This window comes from Dendrobates tinctorius, unplaced genomic scaffold, assembly GCF_039654945.1.
Source record: "Dendrobates tinctorius isolate UK_male_01 unplaced genomic scaffold, ASM3965494v1 ptg000055l, whole genome shotgun sequence".
Lineage (NCBI taxonomy): Eukaryota > Metazoa > Chordata > Amphibia > Anura > Dendrobatidae > Dendrobates > Dendrobates tinctorius.
The window spans coordinates 2,387,393-2,396,878 of NW_027361723.1; positions in this window are offsets into that span (position 1 = coordinate 2,387,393).

Consider the following 9,486-nt stretch of genomic DNA (forward strand, 5'->3'; position numbering starts at 1 on the left):
TGATGTCACTGCTCTACAGGGCCTCCCATGATGCACTGACAGGTGACAATGGCTCCTGCAGTGCATAACTGAAGAGGTTACCCGAGTTCATCCTCTCACTTTACGGCAATGCTGCATGAGAACTTTCTCACACAGCGTTGCAGGTGAGAGAAGGAACTTGGGGTTAGGGTTATGGGACCTCTTTCCCGGCAGCGGAGGGCTACAATGTGGTTACTTCCGCCTGTCAGGTTATCACGGGAGCCCCTGTAGAGCACTGACATCACTGTTCTACATAGGAGATCATCGTGGGACACTCGTTATTATCTGGACTACAGCAGAAAGGTAAGTGTTAGGCATCGGGTTCCTGCAGCAGTTCAACAGGAATCCAGAGCCTCACATTCTGTGGTCTCCCATTTTCTTTCGACCGCAGAGGACATTGCTCAGCAATCCCAGCTCCCCAGACGCTCTGCCCAGACCTGCTCTGTGGGGTTGGCTATTGCTGCCACCTTTGGGTCAGCAATGGCAATGCAGGCTGCTCAGCAGCAAATCACTCCAGAGGCCCAAGTCCCTCCATAGCTCTACTGAGCATGCTCACGAGACGATCTCCCATTGGAGATCGAGAGCCACATGTCCAGGTCCTTCTCCAGATCTGTTTGGTCCATCTCAGGGATCTGGAAGCTTCCAGAAGGTCCTGGCTATAAAAGGTTAGCATGGCTGCTCGGCCATGCGCTAGCATAGTCTCTAGTTACTACTGTGTGAATGATGATGGATGCATGAACCTGCAAATCACTCATTAACCGCTTCCCGACCGCCCACTGTAGATAAACGTTGGCGCTTGCTGGGCTTTGTGCAGCGCCGACGTTTATCTACTGTCGGCGGTTTTTCTCTTTTTACACTTGTGAAAATAAAAAAAAATGGTTTTGAAGTAAAATGTTTGTGAAAAAAAGTTAAATGTTTATTTTTTCCTTCCATATTCCATTCATTCATGTGAAGCACCTGAAGGGTTAATAAACTTCTTGAATGTGGTTTTGAGTACATTGAGCGGTGCAGTTTTTAGAATGGTGTCACTTTTGGGTATTTTCTGTCATATTGACCCCCCAAACTCACTTCAAATGTGAGGTGGTCCCTACAAAAAATGGTGTTGCAAATTTTGTTGTAAAAATGAGAAATCGCTGGTCAACTTTTAACCCTTATAACTTCCTAAAAAAAAATTGTTTCCAAAATTGTGCCGATGTAAAGTAGACATGTGGGAACTGTTATTTATTAACTAGTTTGTGCGATATCACTCTCTGATTTAAGGGCATAAAAATTAAAAGTTTGAAAATTGCAAAATTTTCTAAATTTTCGCCAAATTTTGATTTTTTTAACAAATAAGCGCAGATCATATCTAAAAATTTTTACGACCATCATGAAGTACAATATGTCATGAGAAAACAATGTCAGAATCAGTAGGATCCGTTGAAGCGTTCTAGAGTTATGACCTCATAAAGTGACACTGGTCAGAATTGAAAAAATTGGCCCGGTCACGAAGGCAAAAACAGGCTCGGGTGCGAAGGGGTTAAGATCCCCTCCCTCTGATATTACAAGTGTGTATAGGGACTTAGCTTTAGAGTCAGCGCCAGCCAGTGGCAAGCTGCAAGCCACATTAGCATCCTCCACAGTGCTAGCGTCCGACAGTGCGCCCCCTCTTGGGCATGGTCGACTAGCGACAGTGTCAATCGCCGCGCTGCAGTCTGCAGCTCCTCTTGGCGTCCGCAGTTGCGACGCCGCACGCACGGTAGGTCTAGACGGACGCTGACCCTCTGCCTAGGGCCCAGCTCCTGTGACCATATACCGTGTGTGCACTCCTCTGAGACCTGTGACGCTAACAGGCTCAGCCCTTTTGTGTTTTGCACTTAAGGCATCTCTGTGAGTAAAACAGAGATCGCTCAGCGCACCTGGGTGACGTTCAACCCGCGTGCGTTATACCGCCATATTGTACGTCAGCCATCAGCTAGCAGCAGTGTTAACACCTTCTGCACGGTGGACCCCGGACGGCGAACGCACTTTAGGTTATTTTATATTTAGTGCGTTCCGCCGTCCCTAACAGTAAGTATAGGTTGGTTCATTATTTTTATTTTTATTACAGGAGATCGAGGGCTTCGGGGACTAGGTGATTGTGAGTATGTACTCTATGTTATATGTTGTTTGTACTGTCTGTACTGTATGTGTATATGTACTGTATGTTCTGTTTTTCTTTGTTTTTTTTTTACTACTGAACACATGCATTGTCTGATGGGACAACTTTCCCATCATTAGCAATGCTATCACTGTGAGCATTCATAGCCGGATGGGAGCTGTAGTCCCATCAAACAATGGCTGTTTACACAGACACGCAGACCCCCTCACACAGATACACGCACATAGCTCTGCCCACACACTTCCCTCCTCCCGATCTGCAGCATTTCTCACACCCACACCCGCAGATCTTTTTTAGACCTGCGGTTTTGCTGTGGATGTACCTGACACAATGCAAGTCAATGAGTGCAGAAGCGCTGCAGATCCGCAAAAAGAACTGACATGCTGCGGAAAATAAAACGCTTTGAATCTGCACAGGTTTTTCCGCAGCGTGTGCACACCAAACCCGAATTTCCCGTTCACTAATGTTGGCTATGCACTACAATGCGGATCTGATGCGAATCCATGCAGCCAAAAACGCTGCGGATCCGAATCTAAATCCGCAACGTGTGCGCACAGCCTTAGACTGTTCTCTGCCAGCGTTTGTTGTGGGGGTTGCTAATCCCTCGCTCTGGAGAACGTGTGTCTCTGCTGTGGTGTGCCCTCTACTCCTCTTTGGTCAGACCTCATCTGGAATATTGTGTCCAGTTTTGGGCACCGCATTTTAAAAAAGACATCAACAAACTGGAGCAAGTTCAGAAAAGAGCGACCAGAATGGTGACCGGTCTGCAAACCCTGTCTTATGAGTTAAGGTTGCAGGATTTGGGAATGTTTAGTTTGCAAGAGAAGACTGAGAGGAGACTTAATAGCTGTCTACAAATATCTAAAGGGCTGTCACATTGTAGAAGGATCAACTTTATTCTCATTTGCACAAGGAAAGACTAGAAGCAATGGGATGAAACTGAATGGGAGGAGACACAGATTAGATATTAGAAAAAACTTTTTGACAGAGTGATCAATGAGTGGAACAGGCTGCCACGAGAGGTGGTGAGTTCTCCTTCAATGGAAGTCTTCAAACAGAGGCTGGACAGACATCTGACTGGGATGATTTAGCAAATCCTGCTTTGAGCAGGGGGTTGGACCAGATGGCCCAGGAGGTCCCTTCCAACTGTACCATTCTATGATTCTATGACAGGTGTAGAGCATGTGCAGAGCGGTGTGACTCTGGATCTGTTTGAAGTTCTTGCTATGTTAGGCTAGAGATCTTTTATTGAACGGGACAGTAAGCTGAAAAGTGATGGAAGACATCTTTCCCGTGAAGAAGCAGGCGGTCTGCTCCCAGGGAAATTGAGTGTGACTTCTAGAGGGGAGACGGTATCCTGTACCCTCCATATTGAGGGGATGCTGACCACCCCCGGTGAAGTGTTCTCCCCATACTGTACCCTGAGTCTACAAAACGCCGGCGTGTGGGCTCGGCATCGGCCGACAAGATGCAGATCCTTGTTTTTGCTTTAGACCAGAGTTGAGCGAAACGGGTCAGTCAAATTATAAAATAGCCGACTTTAGCTAAAGTCGGGTTTCGCCGATCGAAACCCGACCATAGCGTGAGGTCGGCCATGAGGTCGCCGAGCGCCAAAGTCGCGTTTCAAATAATGCTTCCAGCGCCTTTTTTCAGCCAATGATGGAGGACACACACTGTGGGCAACGCGATGACATGGGCAGCGGTCACCACCATCTTAGAGAAGGGCATTGCAGTGATTGGCTGGCTTTGTGTGGCGTCACAGGGGGTATAAAAGGCCGTGACCGCCGACCGCCATCTTACTCAGGGGTGGATTAAGGGTAGCCAGGGCCCGGGGCAGTTCAGACTCTGTGGGCCCCCCTCGTCACGTGACGGGGGTCACGAATCGTAGAGCCACACTCTACATAGAGAATAATGGGGCCTCCAGCACCGACCTCCACCCGCAGAGCCACACTCTACATAGAGAATAATGGGGCCTCCAGCACCGACCTCCACCCGCAGAGCCCCACTCTACATAGAGAATAATGGGGCCTCCAGCACCGACCTCCACCTGCAGAGCCCCACTCTACATAGAGAATAATGGGGCCTCCAGCACCGACCTCCACCCGCAGAGCCACACTCTACATAGAGAATAATGGAGCCTCCAGCACCGACCTCCACCCGCAGAGCCGCACTCCACATAGAGAATAATGGAGCCTCCAGCACCGACCTCCACCCGCAGAGCCGCACTCCACATAGAGAATAATGGAGCCTCCAGCACCTACCTCCACCCGCAGAGCCACACTCTACATAGAGAATAATGGGGCCTCCAGCACCGACCTCCACCCGCAGAGCCGCACTCCACATAGAGAATAATGGAGCCTCCAGCACCGACCTCCACCCGCAAAGCCGCACTCCACATAGAGAATAATGGAGCCTCCAGCACCGACCTCCACCCGCAGAGCCGCACTCCACATAGAGAATAATGGAGCCTCCAGCACCGACCTCCACCCGCAGAGCCCCACTCCACATAGAGAATAATGGAGCCTCCAGCACCGACCTCCACCCGCAGAGCCCCACTCCACATAGAGAATAATGGAGCCTCCAGCACCTACCTCCACCCGCAGAGCCCCACTCCACATAGAGAATAATGGGGCCTCCAGCACCGACCTCCGCCCGCAGAGCCCCACTCCACATAGAGAATAATGGGGCCTCCAGCACCGACCTCCACCCGCAGAGCCCCACTCCACATAGAGAATAATGGAGCCTCTAGCACCGACCTCCACCCGCAGAGCCACACTCCACATAGAGAATAATGGAGCCTCCAGCACCGACCTCCACCCGCAGAGCCCCACTCCACATAGAGAATAATGGAGCCTCCGGCACCGACCTCCACCCGCAGAGCCTCACTCCACATAGAGAATAATGGAGCCTCCGGCACCGACCTCCACCCGCAGAGCCACACTCCACATAGAGAATAATGGAGCCTCTAGCACCGACCTCCACCCGCAGAGCCACACTCCACATAGAGAATAATGGAGCCTCCAGCACCGACCTCCACCCGCAGAGCCGCACTCCACATAGAGAATAATGGAGCCTCCGGCACCGACCTCCACCCGCAGAGCCTCACTCCACATAGAGAATAATGGAGCCTCCGGCACCGACCTCCACCCGCAGAGCCGCACTCCACATAGAGAATAATGGAGCCTCCGGCACCGACCTCCACCCGCAGAGCCGCACTCCACATAGAGAATAATGGAGCCTCCGCACCGACCTCCACCCGCAGAGCCACACTCCACATAGAGAATAATGGAGCCTCCGGCACCTACCTCCACCCGCAGAGCCGCACTCCACATAGAGAATAATGGAGCCTCCGGCACCTACCTCCACCCGCAGAGCCGCACTCCACATAGAGAATAATGGAGCCTCCAGCACCGACCTCCACCCGCAGAGCCCCACTCCACATAGAGAATAATGGAGCCTCCAGCACCGACCTCCACCCGCAGAGCCCCACTCCACATAGAGAATAATGGAGCCTCCAGCACCTACCTCCACCCGCAGAGCCCCACTCCACATAGAGAATAATGGGGCCTCCAGCACCGACCTCCGCCCGCAGAGCCCCACTCCACATAGAGAATAATGGGGCCTACAGCACCGACCTCCACCCGCAGAGCCCCACTCCACATAGAGAATAATGGAGCCTCTAGCACTGACCTCCACCCGCAGAGCCTCACTCCACATAGAGAATAATGGAGCCTCCAGCACCGACCTCCACCCGCAGAGCCTCACTCCACATAGAGAATAATGGAGCCTCCAGCACTGACCTCCACCCGCAGAGCCGCACTCCACATAGGGAATAATGGGGCCTACAGCACCGACCTCCACCCGCAGAGCCCCACTCCACATAGAGAATAATGGAGCCTCTAGCACTGACCTCCACCCGCAGAGCCGCACTCCACATAGAGAATAATGGAGCCTCCAGCACCGACCTCCACCCGCAGAGCCTCACTCCACATAGAGAATAATGGAGCCTCCAGCACTGACCTCCACCCACAGAGCCGCACTCCACATATAGAATAATGGAGCCTCCAGCACCGACCTCCACCCGCAGAGCCGCACTCCACATACTGTAGAGAATAATGGGGCCTCCAGCACCGACCTCCACCCGCACTCCACATAGAGAATAATGGGGCCTCCGACACCGACCTCCACCCGCAGAGCCCCACTCCACATAGAGAATAATGGGGCCTCCGACACCGACCTCCACCCGCAGAGCCCCACTCCACATAGAGAATAATGGGGCCTCCAGCACCGACCTCCACCCGCAGAGCCGCACTCCACATAGAGAATAATGGAGCCTCCAGCACTGACCTCCACCCACAGAGCCGCACTCCACATAGAGAATAATGGGGCCTCCAGCACCGACCTCCACCCACAGAGCCCCACTCCACATAGAGAATAATGGAGCCTCCAGCACCGACCTCCACCCGCAGAGCCCCACTCCACATAGAGAATAATGGGGCCTCCAGCACCTACCTCCACCCGCAGAGCCGCACTCCACATAGAGAATAATGGAGCCTCCAGCACCGACCTCCACCGGCAGAGCCGCACTCCACATAGAGAATAATGGAGCCTCCAGCACCGACCTCCACCCGCAGAGCCGCACTCCACATAGAGAATAATGGAGCCTCCAGCACCGACCTCCACCCGCAGAGCCGCACTCCACATAGAGAATAATGGGGCCTCCAGCACCGACCTCCACCCGCAGAGCCGCACTCCACATAGAGAATAATGGAGCCTCCAGCACCAACCTCCACCCGCAGAGCCGCACTCCACATAGAGAATAATGGGGCCTCCAGCACCGACCTCCACCCGCAGAGCCGCACTCCACATAGAGAATAATGGAGCCTCCAGCACCGACCTCCACCCGCAGAGCCGCACTCCACATAGAGAATAATGGAGCCTCCAGCACTGACCTCCACCCGCAGAGCCGCACTCCACATAGAGAATAATGGAGCCTCCAGCACTGACCTCCACCCGCAGAGCCGCACTCCACATAGAGAATAATGGAGCCTTCGGCACCGACCTCCACCCGCAAAGCCGCACTCCACATAGAGAATAATGGAGCCTCCGGCACCGACCTCCACCCGCAGAGCCGCACTCTACATAGAGAATAATGGGGCCTCCAGCACCGACCTCCACCCGCAGAGCTGCACTCTACATAGAGAATAATGGAGCCTCCAGCACCGACCTCCACCCGCAGAGCCGCACTCCACATAGAGAATAATGGAGCCTCCAGCACTGACCTCCACCCGCAGAGCCGCACTCCACATAGAGAATAATGGAGCCTCCGGCACCGACCTCCACCCGCAGAGCCGCACTCTACATAGAGAATAATGGGGCCTCCAGCACCGACCTCCACCCGCAGAGCCGCACTCTACATAGAGAATAATGGAGCCTCCAGCACCGACCTCCACCCGCAGAGCCGCACTCCACATAGAGAATAATGGGGCCTCCAGCACCGACCTCCACCCACAGAGCCCCACTCCACATAGAGAATAATGGAGCCTCCAGCACCGACCTCCACCCGCAGAGCCGCACTCCACATAGAGAATAATGGAGCCTCCGGCACCGACCTCCACCCGCAGAGCCGCACTCTACATAGAGAATAATGGAGCCTCCAGCACCGACCTCCACCCGCAGAGCCGCACTCCACATAGAGAATAATGGAGCCTCCGGCACCGACCTCCACCCGCAGAGCCGCACTCTACATAGAGAATAATGGGGCCTCCAGCACCGACCTCCACCCGCACTCCACATAGAGAATAATGGGGCCTCCAGCACCGACCTCCACCCGCACTCCACATAGAGAATAATGGGGCCTCCAGCACCGACCTCCACCCGCACTCCACATAGAGAATAATGGGGCCTCCAGCACCGACCTCCACCCGCAGAGCCGCACTCTACATAGAGAATAATGGAGCCTCCAGCACCGACCTCCACCCGCAGAGCCGCACTCCACATAGAGAATAATGGAGCCTCCGGCACCGACCTCCACCCGCACTCTACATAGAGAATAATGGAGCCTCCGGCACCGACCTCAACCCGCAGAGCCGCACTCCACATAGAGAATAATGGAGCCTCCAGCACCGACCTCCACCCGCACTCCACATAGAGAATAATGGAGCCTCCAGCACCGACCTCCACCCGCACTCCACATAGAGAATAATGGGGCCTCCAGCACCGACCTCCACCCGCAGAGCCGCACTCTACATAGAGAATAATGGAGCCTCCGGCACCGACCTCCACCCGCAGAGTCGCACTCTACATAGAGAATAATGGAGCCTCCAGCACCGACCTCCACCCACAGAGCCGCACTCTACATAGAGAATAATGGAGCCTCCAGCACCGACCTCCACCCGCAGAGCCGCACTCCACATAGAGAATAATGGAGCCTCCAGCACCGACCTCCACCCGCACTCCACATAGAGAATAATGGGGCCTCCAGCACCGACCTCCACCCGCAGAGCCGCACTCCACATAGAGAATAATGGAGCCTCCAGCACCGACCTCCACCCGCAGAGCCGCACTCTACATAGAGAATAATGGAGCCTCCGGCACCGACCTCCACCCGCAGAGCCGTACTCCACATAGAGAATAATGGAGCCTCCGGCACCGACCTCCACCCGCAGAGCCGCACTCCACATAGAGAATAATGGAGCCTCCAGCACCGACCTCCACCCGCAGAGCCGCACTCCACATAGAGAATAATGGAGCCTCCGGCACCGACCTCCACCCGCAGAGCCGCACTCTACATAGAGAATAATGGAGCCTCTAGCACCGACCTCCACCCGCAGAGCCGCACTCTACATAGAGAATAATGGAGCCTCCAGCACCGACCTCCACCCGCAGAGCCGCACTCCACATAGAGAATAATGGAGCCTCCAGCACCGACCTCCACCCGCACTCCACATAGAGAATAATGGGGCCTCCAGCACCGACCTCCACCCGCAGAGCCGCACTCCACATAGAGAATAATGGGGCCTCCAGCACCGACCTCCACCCGCAGAGCCGCACTCCACATAGAGAATAATGGAGCCTCCGGCACCGACCTCCACCCGCAGAGCCGCACTCTACATAGAGAATAATGGAGCCTCCAGCACCGACCTCCACCCGCAGAGCCGCACTCTACATAGAGAATAATGGAGCCTCCAGCACCGACCTCCACCCGCAGAGCCGCACTCCACATAGAGAATAATGGAGCCTCCAGCACCGACCTCCACCCGCACTCCACATAGAGAATAATGGGGCCTCCAGCACCGACCTCCACCCGCAGAGCCGCACTCCAAATA